This window comes from Cricetulus griseus, chromosome X (genome assembly GCF_003668045.3).
Source record: "Cricetulus griseus strain 17A/GY chromosome X, alternate assembly CriGri-PICRH-1.0, whole genome shotgun sequence".
Taxonomy (NCBI): domain Eukaryota; kingdom Metazoa; phylum Chordata; class Mammalia; order Rodentia; family Cricetidae; genus Cricetulus; species Cricetulus griseus.
In genome coordinates, this window is record NC_048604.1 from 58,564,029 (window position 1) to 58,588,737 (window position 24,709).

The 24,709-nt window shown below is 36.1% G+C and overlaps 1 protein-coding gene across 1 annotated transcript in view; it reads right to left on the minus strand.

Moving 5' to 3' along the window:
- The window catches only part of Dach2 (dachshund family transcription factor 2), a 483,871-nt gene that overhangs the window by 258,805 nt on the left and 200,357 nt on the right, over positions 1-24,709 (minus strand). The gene's annotated exons all lie outside the window — the stretch shown is intronic.

The window sequence follows — 24,709 nt, forward strand, 5'->3', positions numbered from 1 at the left end:
ATCACATCACTTTCAGATAAGCAATTCAAAATTTCCTTTTCCAATTTTATCTCTCTCTTTCTCTTTCTCTCTCTCTCTCACTCACTCTCTCTCTCTCTCTCTCTCTCTCTCTCTCTCTCTCACACACACACACACACACACACACAGAAACCCTGTCTCAAAATACACAAAAAGAATATTAAAAGGATCTTCAAAAATGGACATGGGGAAATTATAATTGTAAAAGTGGATTATTTATTTTTTATTTGCTTTTTAGCACGAATTAACATAGCTCATTGCTCCTACACTGATGTTAATGTAATTACTGTTCTATGACAATCCAACTAAAAAGTGGGGTACAGAACTAAATAGAGAATTTTCAACAGAGGAATCTAAAATGGCTGAAAGACACATAAGAAAGTGTTCAGCATCCTTAGCCATCAGGGAAATGCAAATCAAAACAACTCTGAGATACCATGTCACTCCAGTCAGAATGGCTAAAATCAAAAACACCAATGATAATTTATGCTGGAGATGATGTGGAGAAGGGGGAGCACACCTCCACTGCTAGTGGGAGTGCCAACTCATACAGCCACTTTGGAAATCAGTATGGCGACTCCTCAGGAAAATGGGAATCAGTGTACCACAAGATCCACCAATCCCACTCTTAGGCATATACCCAAAAGATGCACATTCATACAAGGACATCTGTTCAACTATGTTCATAGCAGCATTATTTGTAATAGCCAGAACCTGGAAGCAACCTAGATGCCCCTCAACTGAAGAATGGATAGAGAAAATGTGGTACATTTACACAATGGAGTACTACTCAGTGGGGAAAAAAATGGAATCTTGAAATTTACAGGCAAATGGGTGGAACTAGAAGAAACCATTCTGAGCCAGGTAACCCAGTCACAAAAAGACAAACATGGTATGCACTCACTCATATACAGATTTTACACATAGAGCAAATATTACCAGCCTACCATCCATACCACTAGAGAAGTTAGGCAACAAGGAGGACTCCAAGAGAGACATATATGGTCCCCCAGAGAGGGGGAAAGTGAAAAGATCTCTTGAGGAAATTGGGAGCATGTGGGAGGGGAGAGGGAGCTAGAAGAGTTTGAAGGGGAGAAGAGGAGGGGTGAGGAGGACATAAAGGAGCAGAAAGGTTGTGTAGGGGGAAGAATAGAGTGGAGCAAAATAAGAGATACCATCAGAGAGGGAGCCAGTATAGGTTTAAACAGAAATCGGGCACTAGGGAAATGTCCAGAGATCTACAAGGATGACACCAAATAAGCATCTAAGCAACAGGGTAGAGGCTACCTTAAATGCCCTTCCCTGATAATGAGATTGGTAACTAACTTATATGCCATCTTAGAGCCTTCATCCAGCAGCTGATGGAAGTAGAAGTAAATACCAACAGCTAAACACTGAACTGAACTGGAATTCAGTAACAGAGAAGGAGTGATGAGCAAAGTGGACAAGACCAGGCTGGTGAAACTCACAGAAACAGCTGACCTGAACAAGGGGGAGCTCTTGGACCCCAGACTGATCACTGGGAAACCAGTATGGAACTGATCCAGACCCCATGATTGTGAGTGTCAGGGCTTCGGAAATCTATGGGGCCTCTTGTAGTAGATCAGTACTTATCCCTAGCATAGGAATGGAATTTGGGAGCCCATATCACATAGAGGGATACTCCCTCAGCCAAGACACATAGGGAAGGGCCTAGGCCCTATCCCAAAAGATATGACAGACACTGAAGACTTGCCCCCCATGGAAGACCTCACTCTCCCTGGGGATCAGAGATGGTATGGGAAAGGTAGGGTGTTAATGGGGGGCAGGGGAGGAGGGGAAGGAGAGGCAACTGTCATTGACATGTAAAGCAAACTTGTTTCTAATTTAAATAAAAATGGAGAAAAAGAAATACATATTTACATCTTGAAATAAATTGAACCCATATGTACATAGTATGCAATTGCAAAACAAGGCTTAAAACCCATTCTGAGAATTTAAAACCCATTGAACATGGTTTACTTTGGAAGGGGAAATAAGATTCAGCAACTTCACGACCATGAGAAATTTAAAGTTGTTAAATGTTTTGACAATTGAACATCATCAATAATATAGACTATGTAATGATTCCTCCACCTAAGGAAAAGGCTTGCAATGACCTTCACAGCAACACCTTCCATCTTCAGCACAGCTTGCAATTTCCTGAACTTCTATATCATGGTCATCATTTTGGTCATAATTTTAATGTAATTAATTCATCTCATCATCACAGTAGAGTGAGCAGTTTGTCATACCTTACTTACTGCAAAAATATATGGGTGGATTACAGCTATTCATACAAAAGATAAGTTTATTATTGATGGTGTATTTAAGCACTGTGTATAGCCTAAGCAGTTTGTTGCTTTACCCAAATTAATTGCTTAGAACAAAGCAAACCTCAACAACAAAGGAGAGAAGGGGGGAAGAAGGAAGACACTCAGGGAAGGAAGAGGGAGTGAGGGAGAAAAGAAATATTGATATTGATTTTTTAAGAATATTTAAGAACTACTGTTCTTTTTGAAGCACTGTCATGAATTCTCTTTGGCAGGTGATATTTTTAAAAGATTTATTTCATTTTATGTGTATGGGTGTTTTGCATATCTGTGTATCACAAGAATGCAGTGACCACAGAGGTCAGAAGAAATCATCTTCTCTCCTGTGACTTAAGTTACAAATGTTTCTGAGCTGCAATGTGGGTCCTGGGAATCAAGCCTGGATCTTCAAAGAGGAGCCAGTGCTCTTAACTGTTTATCCACCTGTCTGGCCCCCATTTGGAGTTTTAGAGGTAGAAACAAGAGCCAAAATTAATGACTTTAAGTACTGTCACCTAACTGGCTTAAAAGAGCAGAATGACAGGTGGCAATGTTACTAATCAGTACAGCACAAGAGTAGCACGCTGAATATTTTCACAATCTAAATTTGCAAGGGAACATTTATCTTTTTTAGTAAATTTTTTATTTAAATTAGAAACAAGCTTGTTTTACATGTCAGTCCCAGTTCCCTCTCCCTCCCCTCCTCCCCTGACCTCCACTAACCCCCTATCCCATCCCCTTTCTGCTCCCCAGGTAGGCAACATTTATTTTTAATTGTCAATATGCAAAACATTAAAAATGCTTTCGTTTAGTTTCATAGTTAGATGCTAGGGTTCTGCTGCACGTGTATTTGATTAGAAAAGCCTTACATACATTCAACTTGAAAAGTGAGGGAGTAAGGCCAGCTAATCAGCAAGGTAATTCTCAATTTACAGCAAGGCACATGAAAACTCTTTATTTCAAATATGTTTCAAAGTAACAGCAATAAAGGAAAATTCTTGCTCGCAAGCTACTGTGCCCTTTATCTTCCTGTCTTCTAGCAAGTTAGTGGTTGGATTTAACCTAAACTACTCTTTTCCCCTTTGTATATAACATATTATGAGGTGCTTTCAAATGAGTATGAGCTGCTAAAGAGTACAAACTCTCTGACAGCTTCCTTTACATTCTCACGGTTAAATGAGCATTTCACAGAAACCTCTTCACATCTGCACACATTATAATTTACACATTAAATACAACAGAATTTCACCTTAGGCCTCCTGCCAAGAACAATCATTTTAAATCTTTTTATCTTCTCACAAAAAGATAATTATAAATGTTAAAATGGCAGCAAAGTTACTGTACTGAGAAAGCATTTAGAATAGCCTTCCCTAAATGAACTCAGAAATACTTAAAAAAAATATATGGATCCAGGATTGATTTTTTTGGAGGGGGCGGGGTGAGAGGCAACACATCAAGTAGAAAGTGTGACAGATTCAACTAAGGCTGTCATAGATCTATTTCATTGTTCCAAACACAACCAGTCTCCTTTTTTGTGCTGAATGTATTGGAAAGTTAACAAACAGTCATTATTGGTGCTTATTGGTAAAAAGCCAACAATGAATTATATATGCAAAAGGTTGCTTACTGATTTTACTTCCAATAAGTTGAAGCTGTCTAACAAGTTAGTAACTATATTTTCCCTGAAGGTAAGTACGCTCATTTAATTTGTCTTTTGTTGCAAACTGAATGTGTATAGTCTAATCTTGGAGCCTCTTCCTCCATACTACAGGTGCTTCCCTTTTGCTAATTAAACATTAACATTGTGCAATTGTTGGTGCTCTAAAATTGGTGGTTAATTACCTCTGACTAAGAGTACCACAGAAAGTCTAACTAAGTTGTGTTCCAGATAAATTGCAAGGAATACAAGATGTTTCCGTCCTCTGTCCTCTGAAACACTGTGCTAGAAGACTATGGTTTATTTTCCAAAAGAAAGAAACTAATTGAAACAGCATTGTTTTGTACCATTTTATTCCTTGATGGCATGAGTCAGAGAGTAAATGAAATATGTTCATTTAGGAGATAGGCTACATTACTTAGGACCTAAGATCAAAATAAAAGACATAGGAATTTGGTCACAGACTTACTATATATGTTGTTATGAAACTTCTTCTCTTTGATTATTTTCCTACTGACATCTACTTATTAATGTGAACTTATACTCATTCCCTTGAATAAACAACTATAATCCAAAGTAGCACTTTTAATATTTAAAATAGTTATATATACATATTCTTTATATTTGAGAATTATATGCAAGTATAAATTGAAATATGATTGTTTCTATCCTAACTTCCTCCCTATCCCCCAACTTGCCTGAATCCCAACTTCATAGCTTTGTTTTTTGTTGTTGTTTTTGATAATTCCATAATTCCAATTAGTACTGTCCATATGTGGATGGGTGTGGGACCATCCACTGGAGCATGGGAAAGCTAGCAGTGGCCACTTTCTCAAAAACTGATTTCCCCTTCTTCCCCAGCAGCTATTCACTGATATAAGCTCCTCTGTGAGGGCTGGGCCCTAGAGATCATATACTTCACTTAAACTTGAGCTTGGATAGCTGCATTTGTGGAGGGAATTACAGCTGATGTAATTTCCTGTGTGCATTACTCATGTAATGTCCAGAAAACAACATTTCACAGTAGGCCAGGAGACAACTTACAGAAATAGGGTCTCTCCTTTCACCATATGGGTCCCAGAGATTGACTCAGGTCATCAAGCTTGGTGCCAAGTGCCCTTACAAGTCAGGCCCATTTCAGGATATTTTGGTAAAACCGTAGTGGTTTTAATGGCTTCCCCAAGGGTCAATTGTTCCTATCTTTTGAGTATTATGGGAGGTAACCAAAGGAAATGGCTTAGGAAGAATTCAATTGTTGCTTGTCTCTTCAGATTCTTTCTCTAATGTACTTTCCAAATTATGGTGAATTTCAATTCTCTGAATGCTAAATATCCACAAATGTCAACGAATCCCACCCTAAACCACTTCCATGCTACATAATTTAATTCTCACTTCCACTGAAAACTGGCTATTTTGTATCCAAAATTGCTTTTTCAGCATCTAAAACTTCCTGTGTACACAGCAGTAGTTAATGCACATTGCTGTCAGTTGATACTTTTATATAATAAAAACATTTTAAACGGTTTCATTTTTATTATTATTTTTGTGTGTTCTTGTGTGTGTGTGTGTGTGTGTGTGTGTGTGTGTGTGTGTGTGTGTGTGTGCATATATGTGTGTGGCTGCTCATATGTATATTCATGTGTGGGAGCGGGGCAGAATTTAACCTCAGGTGCCATGTACCATTTTTTGAGAAAGGGTATCTCACTGACAGAATTTGCTAAGCAGGCTACATTGGGTGGCTTGTAAGGCCCAAGAAGCCTTCTGCATTCACCTTGCTAGTCCTGTGATTACAAGCACCAATAGCATCCCCAGATTTTGGCTGAAGTTTATGAAGGTGAGGTTCAAAGTGAAGTTCTTAGACTCTCCAAAGCAAACACCTTTACCGACTGTGCTGACACAGTTGTGTCAACTTGACACAAGCTAGTGTTATCTGAAAGAAGGGAGCTTCAACTGAGAAAATACTTCTACAAGATACAGCTGTAAGGCACTTTCTCAATTAGTGATCGACCAATAGGGGAGGGCTCAGCCCATGGTGGGTGATGCCATCCCTGGGCTGGTAGTCCTGGGTTCTATAAGAAATCAGTCTTAACAAGCCAAAGGAAGCAAACCACTATGCAGCACTCCACGGTCTCTGCATCAGCTCCTGCCTCCAGGTTCCAGCCCTGTTTGATATTGTGTCGTGACCTCCCTTGGTGATAACAGCAATATGGAAGGGTAAGCCAAATAAACCCTTAATTTACTCCGAAGCTTGCTTTTCGGTCATGGTGCTTTTGACACAGGAATAGAAATCCAAGGACTAGCCCTTAATGCACATCATTCTTAAAAGTATCTAAGTAGCCAGGCAATGGTGGTGCACACTTTTAATCCCAGCACTCAGGAGGCAGAGGCAGGCAGATCTCTGTGAGTTCGAGACCAGCCTGGTCTACAAGACCTAGTTCCAGGAAAGCCTCCAAAGCCACAGAGAAACCCTGTCTCAAAAAACAAAGCAAAAAGTATCCAAGTATACAGAGTAAAAATAAAACTAAGCTACCAGTTCAATAACCAGAAATAAATATATAAAATAAAATACATGAATAAAAATATAAAATAATATAAAAATCACATCAACTCTATTGGAAATAACAAAGACAAATCATAATTCCCTTAAGTATATCATAATCTAAGACAGGAGCAGACAGGTCTCATTGTCAAAAAAAATGTATGTTATTAAAACAACTTAAATGCCATATTCTGTAGATCTCTGAAGTGTTACAAGATGGCCTGTCTATCTGAAATATATTTCTATTTGACTTTGACAACATACCTAATTATGACTACAAGTTTAATTATAATATTTGACTAACTACTAACCTGCATTTCTTTATTATCTTAAATAGTTTGTAATAAAAACTTCCTAGGACCAGAAATTTATATTACATTGTTAGATGAGCTGTAGAGGTACAACACCTTGACCAAGATTAGAAATGTATGTACAATATGTTCTAATAAAAATAATCTTAAATTTGTATCAGTATACAAAAGTCCATATCAATATAAAATATTTAAACAGGTAGTTGCTTTCTAAAAAGAGGTTCAATAATTTATTCTAACAAGGAGGGAGGGGAAACCATGATGAGAATATATCCTATCGAATATTTTATTTTAATAAAAGAAATCCCAGGATCCCATAAGTTTTAAAGTAACATTTACTTGCCTGCGCCACTCACCTGCAACATTGTTTTTTATAATCTTATATGTTAAATTACTCTCCAATTCAAAAATTTAATTTTTGTTTTATTTTCCTAACTTTATTTCAAAACCTTTTAATATAACTTAATCCTTCCACTTATTTACATCACCCATTGATGACTAAAAAGAACTAAAACTCTTAAAATCTTTTAACCCCTTCTGTATCAATGTTCAATGAGTCCCAACCTTAAACAAAAAACTATGCATAAAAAGGGAGAGAGTGATGGGGAAATGGAGGAAGCAAGGAAGCCAAGGCACTGTCATACTGTCACTATGAACAGTACTCTTACATAGGACTGCCTAAAGCAAAGCTGAAAGTGGATAGTTTGGGAAACAAACTACAGATGCTTAGGAGGAGACAGTGACATAATGGACTAGATGTTCCACATTTATCCCACTGGCCATCGAGAAGTTGCCTGCTGTAAACCCCTTTGAAACATGTTTCAAAGTAGACAATATATTTAAAAAATTGTATGAATCCAATGGGTTCACAGTAGAATTATATGGCAAAATCCATGTTCATCCCTCTATGCCCAAAACTACTCTCTCTAGAGACAATCACAGATTCTAGATGATTTATTAACATGTATATGTCTGGGTACATATGTATGTAAATATATATATATGTATATATATATATATATGTGTGTGTGTGTGTGTGTGTGTGTGTGTGTGTGTGTATAAACATCTCATATTTGGCATATTTTGTATGTTTATATATTTGTATTTAAGACAGCAGTTCCATGTAATAGTATACTAAAATGAATCTTTTTCATTAAAAAAACTACACATAACTAAAGAAAGTGGGAAAAATAGTCTTCCCTAAGGAAGAGAGCATCAATTGGTTATCCAGTACCAAATAATCAACCCTTAAAATGGACATACAAATTACATTACACAGAATATCAGATTATATTTAGGAATATATGTATATACAAATACACACATACATATAATAGCAATAAACAAAAATAGAATGCAAATTTAAAAGAAAGCAAAGAGAAGTATATGGGACATTTGGAGGGTGAGGAAGAAAGAGAGAAATGATGTCATTATACTATAATCTCAAAAATAGAAGAAAGCATTGACGAAAAATAGTTCTGGGCCTATAAACACTGAGTAAATATTTATATCTCATAAAATTGCCTCAGAAAGAAAGTCTTCCAATTTAAAAGAAATCAAACTCAAGAATGATACTCATAATCAAATTGGAATTCCAAAGCTTCTATCTGGTAACTGACTGCTTGGCTTAAGCTCCTCAAGTATATTTTCCTGATGATTTCTTACATGCTCACACACAACCACAAAAGTTGCCTTGTATTTTAAGTAGTCAGGGATCAACAATCATAGCCAAACCAAACAGATCTTGCACTCTCCATTTAGGTCACATTAATAGGTTGCATGCATCTTTTAGATTTCTAAGTCATATAGCACCAAATACATCTTTAAGAATTATTATGAGACTTGGCTTTCAGGCCTAACTTTGGATAGATCATTTATCAAGGCAATGAAAATTGCTTCTATCTGACTCCCTTTCTACCGTCTAAGTGAAGTCTAGGAACTGAAGAACTGTCCAGGTCATGATCTTGACCCATCTATTACAGCACTAACATAAAGTGCACCACTTCATACAGATTTTAAAGAAGAAAATACATAGTATATGGAAAACAAACTTTTGAACATATTGTCACTGCCAAATGTACCAGCTTTGATATTACTGAAGTCTTTTAACTTCTAATCAACAAATTGGAAGTACTGATGGCTAAATTGTAAAGGAACAAATATACAAGAGCACAGTCACACAGGTGTCCATGCTCACACAAACAATGAGAGTGAAAGTGAGAGATAAAAGAGGGAAACATTATTACCTGTTATATTGTCTTTAATAACTTGATTAATAATACTGTAACAATTATTAGCAATGTAAATAAGAATCATAGAGCTGTTAAACTGAAAATGTTCATTGCTTGAATTTTCTTTCACTGTGGTATAGTGCATGATGGACCACACATTCCATTGAAAAAGCTTCTCAGCACAGTTTGGGTAAAACTTCTTAAAAAGTCAGACTCTAACTAAGAATAAGAAACAGTCAATGGAAGTATAGGAGAAGAATATTGCTCACGTTTGGCTTAGTATTTATATTCACTTTTTATCTTCCTCATCAAATTCAACTAAAAATCATTCAGCCATACTTTATTCTTCAGTATGGAAAATTGAGTCAAGAAAGGCTTGTTAGATGAGTTTTAGAGGTAATTGTGCTATAGCAGAAAAAGTTTGAATGCATACACAACTGTTAGGACATAGATATTGCTGACAAGATTTAACCCAAGTTTTAGAAAGCTGGCTGTTTCATTTATTTGTTTTATTTTCTTATAAAACAAAGCAAGGGAAATAGAATGTGTCATTTAAAAAACTAAAAATATGGTATGAGTTCTTTTTGATCTAGAATTAAAAAAACTTGGATAAACACTAAGCACATTATGAAATTTTACTCCATTATTCCACTTACATGAATTATCAAAATAACCAAAGTAATAATCACAAAGTAGAATGGTGTTTTCCAATGACTATGGATATGAAGAAATGGAGAGTTGTTTAATATGAATAAAGATTCAGTTATACATATTAACTGAACTCACAACTTACTCTTACAACATTGTGTATATAATTAGCATAATGCCTATTTAAAAATTCATGTGAGAATTACCAGCCTACAATCCTCTTCACCAAAGAAATTAGAAAACATGAAGGACTCCAGGGATAAATGCATGGACCCCAGGAATGGGAAGGGGCAGGAAATCCTGAGCTAATTGGGACCATGAGGGTAGGGGAGAGGGATCTGCCAGAATGAGAGGAGGAGAAGAGGAAAGGAGAGGAGGAAATGGAGGAGCAGAAATATTGAGTTGGGGGAAGAATAGAGGAGAGAGAGAAGGATGAGGGATACCATATTAGAGGGAGCCATTATAGGTCTGAGGAGAGATCTGGCACTAGGAAGATTTCCAGAGACCTACAAGGATGGCACGAACTGACAATCCAGGCAATGGTGGAGAGGATAACCTAAACGCCCTTCCCCTAAAATGAGATTGATGACTACTTTTTATGCCATCCTAGAGCCCTCATCCAGTGGCTGATGGAAGCAGAGGCAGACACCCACAGATACACACTGAACTGAACTCTGGAACTTAGTTGCAGAGAGGGAGGAATGAAGATCAAAGGGGTCGGTACCAGACTGGTGAAACCCACAGAAACAGCTGGCCTGAACAAGGGGGAGCACATGGACCCCAGATGCTGTCTGGGAGGCCAGTAGAGGACTGATCCAGACCCCTGAACATGGATGTGAATGAGGAGGCCTCTGCACTCTAGGTGGCCCCTGGTAGTGGATTAGTAATTTTCCCTGGTGTAAGAAGGGACTTTGAGAGCCCATCCCACGTGAAAGGATGTACTCTTGCCCTGGACACATGGGGAAGGGCCTAGGCCCATCCCAGGATGATGTGGTGGACTTTGCAGAGCCCCTGTTGAGGGCTCTACCCTGCCTGGGAAGTGGAGGGTGGATGGGGTGGGGGTAGGTGGGGGTAGGGTAGGAGGGGTGAGGGTGAGGGGAGGGAGAGGGAGAAGGGATTGACATGTGAAACAAGCTTGTTCCTGATTTGAACTAATAAAAAAAATTAAAAAAAGAAACAAAATAAAACAAAAAAAATCATGTGAGGAAGCAGCCTAGAAGCCCCTCAACTGAAGAATGGATAAAGAAAATGTGGAAAATTTACACAATGGAGTACTACTCAGTGGAAAAAAACAATGGAATCTTGAAATTTGCAGGAAAATGAACTAGAAGAAACCATTCTGAGCAAGACAACCCAATCACAAAAAGACAAACATGATATGTACTCCCTCATATGTGGATTTTAGACATAGAGTAAAGGATTACCAGCCTACAATCCACACTTCCAGAGAAGCTAGCAAACAAGGAGGACCCTAAGAGAGACATACTTGGTCACCTGGAGGAGGGGAAAGGGACAAGATCCCCTGAGCAAATTGAAAGCAAGAGAAGAGGGGAGAATAGAGAAACAAGAATGAGAAGGGGAGAAGAGGAAGGATGCAGAGGTCATGAGGGAGCAAAAAGTTTGAATCAGAGGAAGAATAGCAGAAAGGATATGTGATAGGTAGGGTTTTAGTTGGGGAGGGTGGTAGGGGAGGACAGGAGAGAGAAGGGAACTGGGATTGTCATGTAAAAACAATCTTGTTTCTAATTCAAATAAAAAATGATTTAATAAAAAATCATTTGAAAAAAATTCATGTGAAGGGGTGGAGACACGCAATCCCTTTTCAAACATTAGTATCTACATTTGAAATCCCATCACCCACATAAAAATCCCATTGTGTGCCTGAAACTCCAGTCTTGGGAAACAAAGGCAGATGGAACATGGGACCTTGAGACTAGCCAAACAAGCCAAAATGTCAGCCTTCAGGTTCAAGGAAAGTAGCTTCCTTATAAGGGACTTAGTACTATAGAGAAAGACATCCACCAGACTCTTTGGATACAAGCATAGGGGTGTACACACAGGCATGCAGCACACATTAAAAACATATACCACACTCAAAAAGAAAGATTCATATGATTAAGCATTCCTACCACAATGAAATAAAATAGGACTTAGAATAGCTGGGGATAGGGCTAGGGTTCAGACTATAATCCCCATATACAGGAGTGTGAAGCCAAAGAAGTGCAGTGATTTAGAGGCTGCTTTACACTTCACATTGATATAATGTTTCAAAATAAATTCCATCAAGGACTCTCTCTCTCTCTCTCTCTCTCTCTCTCTCTCTCTCTCTCTCTCTCTCTCTCTGTCTCTCTCTCTCTGTGTGTGGGGGTGGGTGGGTGTGGGTGTGATGTACATCAATGTTATATATATCAGGCATAGTTATTTAGATACTAAAGGACATGAATTCATTATATAAGTAGTATTATATGAAAAGAAAATACAAGATACAGATTAGATGACATTCAGTGTAACTACATCTAATTCATCAACACAATAAAAGCTAAAAGGAAGTAAAATTACCATTTAAAATATCATCTGCAGTCAAGACTAGGGCTTAATTCTGTTGCTTATGGTTTTCTTCAAATTGCACCATGGAGACTGTCATTTTTTTGTTTTCTGTTTATTTAACAATGAGAGTATCCTTTCAACACTTACAAAGGCAACATTTTGAAAAATTTTTTGCTGTTTTCAAGGCCAAAATACATTCACAGAATATTTCCATGTGGTGATAGGTGGGAAAGAGAAAGACTTTCTGTGTAAAAATAAAGGGTGGAAACATTTTTAAAATGCTATGAAAACATTTGCCTGCCTTAAGAGCCTAAAAGAAAACATTTATTTTGGCCACGGTGATTAAACATTTGCTTCCTTTGGAAATGCTTGCTGCCAAAATAAAGGTTAATTTCTTTTTCATACAGAAGCAAATAGTTTGTTGAATCAAATGATTTGTATTATTTTATACTATTTCAATATTGATTATAGCCAGTATTTTTAACATCATTGTGCATGGATGATGATATGAAAAGGTATTAAGGGTTCTTTGCACCTGGAAACTCCCACAAATAACTAGATTTAACTATATCTAAACACAGCGAAGAAATTCAGTCCCATGTAAAGAAATGTTGTATACAATGGCTTTGTGTAACTAAAGCATCTATATTAAAAGACATTGTGTACAGCAAGTAGCAAAAAAATATTGGCTGAAAAAAATTTGTATTATAGACTTGTTTTATTTTAATGTGCAATTAATCTAAAGCATTATAATTATTGGGTATATGATATAAAGAAACTCACTTTGCTTTAACTGGGAGCTTATATCTGATAGGTAGGTCAATTTTTCATGTAGTTGTGTCCTTTTTGGGATAGTGCGCCACTAAATCCTATCACAGAAAATTATACTGACATATCCACACATGCATCCATTGAAAGGAGCTGCCTGCTTGCATATGAGGTGAACTATAATCCTCTTTTCAAAATTTTGAAGCTTAGAGTTCTGATGTTTACAACATACCACCACTCAATCAGTGGTCTCCCACTGGGAAGCTAGTTTCAGACTGAAGAATGTGGGAAATAAAGACAGATTGCTTTATCAGGAAGAGGAACTGGGAAATTCTCAGCCCACACAGCAAAATTTCCTGTGAAGCTTTTTTTAAAAATGACAACTTCCCAGGACTTACTCCAGATATTCTGAATAAAAGAGGCTAACTTTTAAGCCACAGAGAACCGTACAATACCACATAGTTATCTACCCCGAACATACCCCCAATGAAATCTAGATGACTCAAAGACACTAAAATGTCTCTTTGGCCTGACTCTACTCAAAAGAGAAAACTTGGACAGAGTCAGCTTCTACTAGGCAGCCCTGCATCACTTCACACTGTTATCCACATTCAGACTACCTGACTGTCACATTTCTGTTTTTGAGGGTTACTTACTAAATTGTTTCTAGGTTACAAGAGCAAAGATCGTATACAGTTCTAAGATCTAAAATAGCATGCAGTGCAAAGACCAGTAGTAGAAGTTAATCTCTTGGCTTCATTGTGACATTCTATGAAATAATCCTGGGATTGGTTTATTTTTACAGTGACATTCATCACATTTTCCTTATAATAACTTCAAAAGTGTCCCAAGAAGCAAATCAGAGATAACTATAATTGACATTTCTTCTAAAATGGAAGAAATAACAAAAAAAACTGTCTCCACTCTGCAACATGCATTCTACAACCTTTTCACCAATTAAATTGTGGGTGCTTTCTATATTAAACCCCAGAAACAAAATTAGTGTTGACTCTAAAGTACACTGTTACTTCCTGGCCTTTCCTTAAGTAAACATTAATGATACAGTAAATATCCATGTTGTCCAAAGAGGTTATTTTCTAGTAACTTTTTAGTCTATTTTTGTGAAGGCTTCATAGTAAGTAAAAATTTGAAATAATTATAAAGAACGGGCTTAGAGAGTTTGCAAATTCCATCAACAGAAAAAGCTTTCTTCTCTCAACAAGAATGTAATTTGTTTTCAACTTTAAAGTATAAACAAGAAGCATTTGACATTTAGAAGATAATAGAAGAAAGTATAGTTTTTGAAGGAAAGGAAAAGTGAGAACAAAAGTAGTTTAGGCTAAAATGTAGCTGTTGAAGTGATGTAATATATAACCTATATCTATTTGTTTAATTCCTGGAAGCTGAAATATAGAAATTGTTTATATTTATGGGATACAACATAGTTTGTTACTTTAAATGAGCTGTTACCTTATCTCACAAATTAAGATACATTTGAATTACATCATTCATTGTCATTAAGTATAATAACCTTGATGTTCAAAACATTTTATGTATGAATGTATATATTTATATTCCATTAATTAAGTATTGCCATGGGTTAATCAGGATTCTTACTATGTTTTATTATAAAGGATATCAGACAGTTTACTAACTTGCCAATGAGAATCCACTTACCATGTTTAGAATAAAATATCAACAGATATGAATGGGTAACAATAACAAATTTTAAAATTAATTTTTTAAAGTTATGCTTCATTTATAGTAAGAAAATAAATAAATATATGAAGCACAGAGTGATGCTTCAATACATATGTATATCATAGAATGATGATCAAAAGCAGGATAATTATCAAAACTATCATCTCCAATTAATCATTTATTTTTGGTGGGAATAATAAAAATTATACTTTTATCCAAGTATTACCGTGTTAACTTTAAATTAAATTATGATCAGGGAGGTATAAAATGACTTACTCAAGTAACAAAAGAGAGTAAATAGACTATAGAACTAATGTTAAAGCCCCAGGAACCTAAATCTAGGTATAGCTGACTGACTAACTATGCTATATTATCTTCTGTCAAAGAATCTAAAGGCAGATAACTTGATAACTAACAAAGCTCCATATGTAGGCATTATAGTTCTCAATTTAGAAACTAGGAAAATAAGACTCATGGAGTTTAAGTAACAATATTAGTATCACACAGTTAGTAAATTAACTCAAAATGATATCACCTTAACTCTGAATTCATATATTATTTTGCTATATAGTGCAGTTCCAACTTGAAAATATTTTACATATCCCATGGAGAAAGCATCTTGGGGTATTTTTTCTTTATAAGTCAATAATATAATTTTCTTATATAAATGCAATAGATAAGTTTGTTCATAATTATGATAGTATTTATTGGTGGTCATTAAATTATTTTTGAGAAAGCATTGCTAAAATGGATATTAAGATGTACAATTTTTAATAGTATGTAGAAATTGTTGAAGCTAAAATATTTCTAATATTTTAAAGTGTATGAATGCCATCTATAAAAGGGCTAGCTTTAAAACAGATACAATTAACATATATTTACTGCAAAATAGTTCAATTCTGTAGTATTTAAAGTATATTTTTTTTATAAAATGTGAACCAATTGCTCTGCAAGAGCTCCATCTTGAGCCTTCATGCCCAGTGCTGTTTAAAGCTTACTGATTTCACCTTTGAGCCTACTAGAGTTGCTGTAATAACATTTTGCACATAAGTAATTGCTGACTTAATTTACAAGAAAATATTACATATGCTTCCCCATATTGACAAGAAAATGGTATAATAGGCTGTTGCCTGAACAGAAACTTTCATAGCCAAAAAATTACATTTAAAGTAACTACTCTGATGTATCCAGTTAAATGGAATTTGTATTCTGCTATCAAAGCTGGAACAATGTGAGAGTTTATGTTTAGCCACTTTCCATGTTTGTGTTAAAAAAAATATCCAAAACAGGTGCATCCTGATTTCAGTTCTTTTCATTTCCTTTAAAACTAATATTATATGTTAAAATTAGAAGTCTATATATCCTGATCCGTTCAGAGAAGAAATTAGGGAACTTAGTCCCACATTGCTCCTGGAAAAACCTTTCATTGTCCCTTCCTTTTCAGATCTCAATTAAGGAAGGGCTTTGATTCCATTGTATAGCCCATTATTACGGGTTTAATAACTGCTGCTGCATGATTAAAGCAAAGGAAATATAGTGGTAGATTAATACCTACTATGTGTCAAACACAATGCTAGGTTCATATAACCATCCTATAATTCTCTAAGTAGATAAAATGAGTATTTGAAAATGGGAAACTAAGCACGGGAGAAGTCAGCTTTCTGAAAGTTAGCCAGGAGATCCAGGATTGTAGCCCTCATTTGTTTCTCTCAATCAACTATATCATGTTAATATATTTAACAGGATATAAGTGATCCATTTAATTTCTAACAAACAGAAAAGCACCTCCTCACAATGGAAAAAACAGTCACAACCATAACAGAACCAGTATAAACAAAAGAGTTAAGGAAGAGAACTTTGTATAGCTATCTCACTTGGAGAACTGCCCTGCATCTCTGTAATTTAGTAAACATAGACAATGCCAAATCAGACAAGAGAGTTACGGACTCGACACTAGTAGTGATTTTTTTAAATAAACATGAAAGAAACCTAGTAAATGAACTGTAAATTTCAAATATTTATGTGTGATAATAATAAAATAAATAAGGGAATAAGTTAACTACTGAGTAAAGTATTCAAAGTTTATTCTATAAGCCTATACAAGTAGAAGAAACATGGTAGACACATTACAGACAAAACAATACAGATGGAAATGAAATTATCCTGAAACCAGTAAGTCACAAAACAGGCCTTTAAACAAACTGAGTCTGTGATAGTAACCTGTAGCACTTTTTCCTAAATTGAAACATTCCATCTTAGAGGATGGAAGGAGGGAAGAGCTTATAGACTCACAGAGCAAAGAAAACTCAAAAGGTTCAGCAAGCTGCTCAGATTAAGGAGATTGCTAACTCTTAAAAACAAATATATGTAAGTAGAAATGCTTGCCAGGCAGATGAGGTTCTCACCAACAGAGCTGCCTGCAAGCCATGGGGTGAGCTACTGGGATGCAGCTTTCATGTGTGATTCTTGGTGGAGTGGACTTTTCTGTGCCTCTGAGTCACCGGTAAGTAACATCAATAAAACCAGTAGTTCACAAAGCTAAATTTGAGTGGTTTTATTTCTTTGGTCAGTGCCCCACTTTGAGTTAATAGACTTTGTTTACATATCAACAGTAAAATTTTAAAAAATATCCTCACCAGAGACCAACATAATCAAAGATGAATTTTATAGAGGAGTGGTTGCATTGCATTGTCCCTACAATAGGTACTGAAACATGTAACTTAGACTGGTTTTGTGAGGGTGAAATTATCATGGAAGCAATCCCTATATGGTTATACTTCTCAATGTGAAATGGGATGATGTGCCTCCTGTAGGCAGTGGCTGATGCATGATCTCTACAATCAATGATGGGACATGAAACAAAAGCCAAGCCATCTGATAATGGAGCATGCTTGAGGGAATCCCAGGATGGCCATCTATCTTCACCTACTTGGTATGAGTTGGCATGGCACGCCTCCTTGATAAAGTGGACCATAAGAGTATGGAGATGCACCCCATCACTACTGATGGACTGGAAAATACACTACCTTTCCTGAAAGTAAAACATATGGGGTGGGATTCTGGGTTGCTGTGACATCAATCCCATAGCTTTTGCCATGGGCCGTAAAACATGCAACTGAGTATCTGATGTTTTCTCAGAAAGAACTTGACCATATAAAGAAAGAGCTACAATGGCAAAAAGACATATAGATACTATTCACTGTGATATTAGATGATTTGATAGGAAAAATGAAGAAGGAGGGGAAATGGGTTAGAGGTTCTGGCCTAGAATTTCCCACAGATTGTAAGATGAAAGGGAGAAAAAGTACAAATTAGATCTGTGAGCCCTTCCTTGCCTCTAAAAACTTGGAACCCAAGATAAGAATTAGATAATGAGGACTAAGAGGATAGAAGATATACTGTAGGTCTGTCATTTAATGCAAGATAAAGGAAATAGGTATAATTGAGCATGCATATTAGTGGTTCTCAACCTTCCTAATGCTGCAGCCCTTTAATAAAATTCCTCATGTTTTTGTGACACGAAAAACATAAAATTATTTTGTTGCTAATTCATAACTGTAATTTTGCTACTATTATGAATCATAATATAAATATCTGTGCTTTCCAATGTTCTTACACAACCCCCATGAAAAGGTGATTGGATCCCCCAAAGGTTCACAGGTTGAGAACCACTGATGTAGATGGAAACCTTAATAATGGCTTAGCACAAGAAAATATGATAATCAGAGAATACTCAACATTGAAACTCCTTGCGCTTGGAAAGACATTAAAACAACTAAAGAAAGAATCTCTCAGTCTGACTTGTGAGTCCATGAGATGTGGGAACAGATGGAATGAGTCTATGTTTTACAGAAGTAGACAGATGTGAATGAAATATATAGCATTGTTCAATGTGTATCAGAAACCATGAAAGTTTTCATTGTGGCATGTCATTATCCAATGTGTTCTGGAAACCAGGAAGCAGATGTGATTGCTAAAACACAAACCATCTTTCCTCAGGAACCCGTGGAGGCTGCTTCTTGGGGGGTTGTAGTGACAGATTATTTATGATTTATTAAAGCTTGACTGAGGATTCAGAAAAGCAAAGTCAGACACAAGCCTTAGAAGCCAGGCACACACCTTTAATCCCAGCAGCCAGAAGCTATAAACTGTTGGTACACACATTTAATCCTAGGACTCAGGATTAAGAGACACATGGATCCCTGTGAGTCCAAGGCCACCTAGATCTACACAAGAGTGAATCTGTTGAAAAGAGAATTATATAGCTCACACCTTTAATCCCAACGTTAGGAAAGTATATGAGACAAAAGCAAGGTCTCAGTAAAGGCATTCATTCTCCAGGCATGCTGAGGAGATGTTACAGTCTAAGGCTTGGTGAGAACTCCTGGAGACAGGATCAGCCCGTTCATCTTGAGGTAAAGGTAAGAAGCTAGTGGCCAGTTGTTTTGCTTTTCTAATATTCAACTTGAAGCTTGAACCCCAATATCAGACTCTGAGTCTTTTATTTATTTGTGTTACAGGGGGTCAGAAAAAAATCTACCTATGGGAGCCAACATGGTATGAAAAATAACTAACATAATCATGAAATATTCTAATAGAATGCATGTTGTCTAAACACAGGAAACCTGCTTATGTTCACAGACTACACAGATGAATTCTCAGATGTGGCAACCTGCTCCATGCTGGAATTGCAGGTATACTCCATAGAACCTATGCCTACTGATAAGGGATGTAAATATGTCCTCACCTATGTGGACACTGACACTGGCAAAGGTGTTTCCATTCAAATGATCAAGAGTTGAAGCCACCATCAAGTGTCTTACCCAATTCAATGTTACATATGGGCAACCACAGCAAATCAGTAGTGTCAGAGACAGATATTTTACAATGAGGCTTAAGAGCAACCGAGTCCTAGTTAATTCCACCTACCTTACAACCCTCCTTGGATTGCATTAATTAAATGGAAGAAAGAGTTATTGTTAAAACAAGACGAACAAAATGTAAAAACAGAAGGTAACATATACAGGTGGAAAGGGAGACTCCCAAAATCTGTAAGATTACTGAATGAAAATCTCACTGCCAGGGCTGAGCTACTTCTCTCCAAAATGTTGAGCAGTATCATAGTTAGGTTTCTATTGCTGTGATAAAAAAAAAACATGACCAAAAGCAACTTACAGAGGAAAAGGCTTATTTCAGTTTACAGCTTGTTAAACCATCATCCAGAGAAATCAGGGAAAGAACTCAATACAGGAACCTGAAGGCAGGAACTGAAGCAAAGGCCATGGAGGACTTCTTCTTACCATCTCTCTTACCCCTAGCTTGATCAGCTTTCTGTATTATAGAACTCAGAACCACCTTCTCAAAGGTGGAAACATCCACAGTGTAATGAGCCCTCTCACATCAATTATCAATCAAAACATGACCCCACAGACTTATCTACTGAGAAATTTTATGCATACATTTTCTTAAATAAAAAGTTCCTCTTCCTAGATTACCTGAGGTAATGCCATGTTGACAAAAAAAATAGCTAGCCCAGCCAAACAGGTCTTCAAAAGCCTTACATGTAAATCATAAATGTTATTACCACTGCTGGTGGCTGCATAGCAGACTGGGATGGTGAATAAGTAAGTCCCTGTTGATGAAAATACTGCGTGGTTTGACTCTAAGCCACCTTGAACTGGAAACTTCATCTTTGTTAGCTGGATGCCAGTGTGCTAAGATGTCATGTGAGTGGCTGGGGTAAAATTATCGTCAATAGTCTTCTTTGGTTCATGCATGCTATCATACTAACATGCCAGGCAAAATCTGCACACTTGTGCAATAGTGGCATGAATGTTGTAAGTGTACCAAATGGATTTTTAATCAGATTAAAGATCCACTCTACAGACGAAAACACACATCTGCTATTATAAGCCAGGTAAAAAGCCCACAGAGGTTATGTCTGTTCAATGAATGTGAGATGCATGTTGAACTGCCTTCTAAACATTGTGTTTATGTCCATATATGACTACTGATGTCAGTACTATTGATCATGGAATGAAACTTCATATTTTGCAATGCAAGGTGTTGTACAGATATTTATAAGAAGATTTATAAGAGATCAACCTTATAAGAGGCCAAGAATGAAAATATGAGGTCAAGGAGGAAATTAAAGATTGTTGCTGTGACATACTGTTTCAATGCTAAGCCATATAGGAAAAATAATCAGACATCAGCATCATCCCTTCCAAGGATCATGAAAGAAGGAGTGAAAAGAATGTAAGAGTCAGACATAGGGGTAAACTGTTGTTTATCTACTTCATCTTTACTTAAACTTTTCCTTCTGGAGGGAGGAGAGAGGATATCAGAAGACTCAGAAAGTAAAGTCACAAAGCTCAAGAAATTCCTGAAACTTACAAGATTGACAAGGGCCCTGTGCACATGTTTATAAAGTAATGATTTCTTTTTTCAATTTTACATACTATCCAGTTTCCCCTCCCTACTTTTCCCCATTCCTTCCACCATCTCCTTTCTACCCCACTGTCACCCACTCCTCAGAAAGGATAAGGCTTCCCATGAGAGTCAACGAAGCATGGCATTTCAAGTTGAGGAGGGACCAAGGTCCCCTCTCCTGCACCAAGGCTGAGCAGGAAATCCCACCTTAGGGAATAGGTTCTCAAAGCCAGATCATGTACCAGGGACAGATCCTGGTCCCACTGCTAGAGGCCCCACAAACAGAATAAGCTACACATTGTCACACACATGCAGAGGACCTGGGTCGGTCCCAAGCAGGCTCCCTAGCTGTCGGTCTAGAGTCCATGAGTTCCCGTAAGCTTGGGTAGCTGGCTCTGTGGGTTTCCCTGTCATTATTTTGACCATTCCCTTGCTCAATAATTTCTAAGAAAAATCTCTCTGAAGAGCTGAGAGTAGAGCAGAAAGCCCCAAGGATGCAGCTTTCATGAGAAGTCAACCACACTCAAGTGGATATTTCAGTGACTCTGCTGCTTTTGAACAGCCCATGCTTTTATATATAATATTAATAAGCACAAAGCTTCACTATAATTGTTTCTTTGGCCTACCATGGGTCTCCTATATTGGAAAAACAGAGCTCTATTAATTTCTTCCCATGAAAAGTCACGTAACAGACTGATGGAACAGAGATGAATAACAGCAATATGGTGCAAGAGACAGGTACTCTACATAATACTTACTAAATCACATAGTTCTAATAACCCAGAAGTTGGCACATTTAAATGTTTTGTTAAAGTCATGTAGCAAGTAGTGAGAGTTGTGATATGGATGAAGTATGAATTCTGAGTTCATGCAGTGAACCACTAGAATACTGTATCACAGCAGAACACATTCAAGAGAAGAGGTATATGTAGTTATTTTGCTACAACTGACATTAATATCTTAAAAGAAGAGCAAGAAAATATGGAGTAAAAGCAAATAAAAGATAGGCATAACTCCTAATAATAAAGTACTTATTTTACTTTAGGGAAATATGATATCTATAAATAGGCTAAAAAATATTTTAAAAGAATAAGCCACATTCAGAAGATACTTCATGTAATCAATTAACATTTATTTACTTTAAAACTACTCCCTAATTATATAGGATGATGAAGGGAGTGCCTGTGAACTTCCATTTTTTACTTGCAACATTTTATTCTAATCTATATTTTACAAAATGTTTCAGATACCATTATACACACAAAAGGGGCTCCATATATTCACAGTATGCATCTAAAAGCAAAGCTAGGGAAATCAGCTCTATCTCCAGGGACTATTTGAGTTCACAGAAAAGGAATAATTTGAAAACTGTATGCAGGATTAACATACTAACAATGTGTACTAAGAAAGAGCTGGAGAAATTGCCATTATTTAATTTGAAATACTAAAAGTTACAGTAATTGCTAAAAATGAAAAATGATACATGAAATGTAAGTAATCTATTTTCAAACCACCTATTTTCCCTATATCCATCTATCATATACGACAACATTTAACAATTGTAATTAAAGAGCATTGTTTTCATAATTAAAAACAAATGTCTTTTTTCTTTAAATACCTTTATTTTTCAACAAAACAATGGCCAGTTTGTAGGAAAAAATGTGGACAATGTGCCTAAAATTATTATTTAAACCTTCCCATGCTACTTTCTAAAGATAGAAGCCAAAAAGCCGAATAAGTCAGGGTGCCTTTGAAGATATTTAATTAAAATCTAATCCCACATTCTTAAAAGCTCACATAAATTAAGCTGTCATTCAGGAGATTTATGCACTCACATTTGCATATTACATATAATTCATCAATTACTCGTGTTTGAAACCATTGCCTTTCCCAGGGTGCTGAAATTCCAATGGTGCCAGTAAGCACACTGCAATGCACAAAACCAGTCAATGATACCTTGGAGAAAGCCATTTCCATATGGTCTTTCCTTAGTGCAACCACAGAGTTCCGAAGAATGCTTAGAAAGACTGCTATGGTAGACCACGTTCGGCTCATTCTGTTTGACAAAGGTCAGCATTTTACTTAATATTGCAACAAATACATAGGGATGGAAATTTAACCGTTTCTCTCTCATTCATGGCCTGTTTTGAAGTTATAGTAAACCCAAAACATTATTGATAAGCTTCAAATTAACAATATCCTTAAACTGAACATTTTATCTCTGTATTTCCAAGTTGATAGAAGGCATACTGTACACAAGTTTAAAATATAAAAATGAAAGTCTACCATGGGTAAATAAGCTATGGAAAATAAGTGGGACTCAGTTTTATAAAGATGACTTAGATCTATGTATATATACATTTATAAAATAGCATTTCTACAAGAAAGCAGAAGCAGTGAGCATTTTCCCCATATTAAAGTTACAAGACCTTACCCCTTTCCTAATGCTGTAAAGAGAGGTCACTTTAGCTGCAACAAGGGGAAAGAAGTATGTTTATAAAAGGCCTCATATACCAAAAACAATGAAGTAATTAAAATGAAATAATTAACTAAGATATTGTCTGATACCTCAACAATTACCAAAGTGTTTTTCATAGAATTCCAAATCAAACACTGATTGGAAAACAGGCCACAATGATCAAGTGCACTTATCCTTTAATACTAAATACCTTTATCTCTTCCTAAAAATGTCTATCATTCCTTTAACATTTCACATCAAGAAACTGCAAAATTTAGGGAAATGAAGAATTTAGATTTTAGTCATTTCTGTTGTGTAGATATTAGCTATCATTTCTGTAAGCTTATATACTACTACTGCTGAAATACTTTGAATGAACTCTTGAAATTCATTACAAAAAACTGTTTAGTATTCTGGATGCAAAAGACAGAATGTTAGATTATATGAGGAACACAAAGATATACATTGTTTGATCAGAGCTCAATCAAATGAGAAGATAAAAATGGACACTAATAACATTAGAAATTATCTAAATTGTAGTACAGAATCAAATCAAAATATTCGACCTGAAGAAACAAAGGTGATATTCACCCACATATATAAAAATGAATAAGATAAAAAGGAATAACTCATTAACATACATTCTCCACATAGGAATTATTTTCATTTCCCTCTGAGTCCCTGCAATTATTTAACATATATTCTATCATTTTTTTAAGAATTTCATATATGACCAGTTTTTACATCATTTCTACTCTCATCTGTTTCATATAAACTATGCATACACACACACACACACACACACACACACTGAAATACCACCAGATATTAAAGGCTAAACATTAACAAAAATACAGAGATAAAAACAATAGTGGGTTTTTCTCAGAAAATAAACACACATCTTTTTTTTCATGTCTGTCACCTTCCTTAATTGATAAATTATGATTTCCTGAGAAAACCCTAAACTTTGTTATAAAGCTTGGTATAATGTGTTATTATCAAAACAGTAAGTATTCCACAGTATCTGAATTGTAAAACTTTTAAATGTGTGCAGTGTCCAGGGAGACTG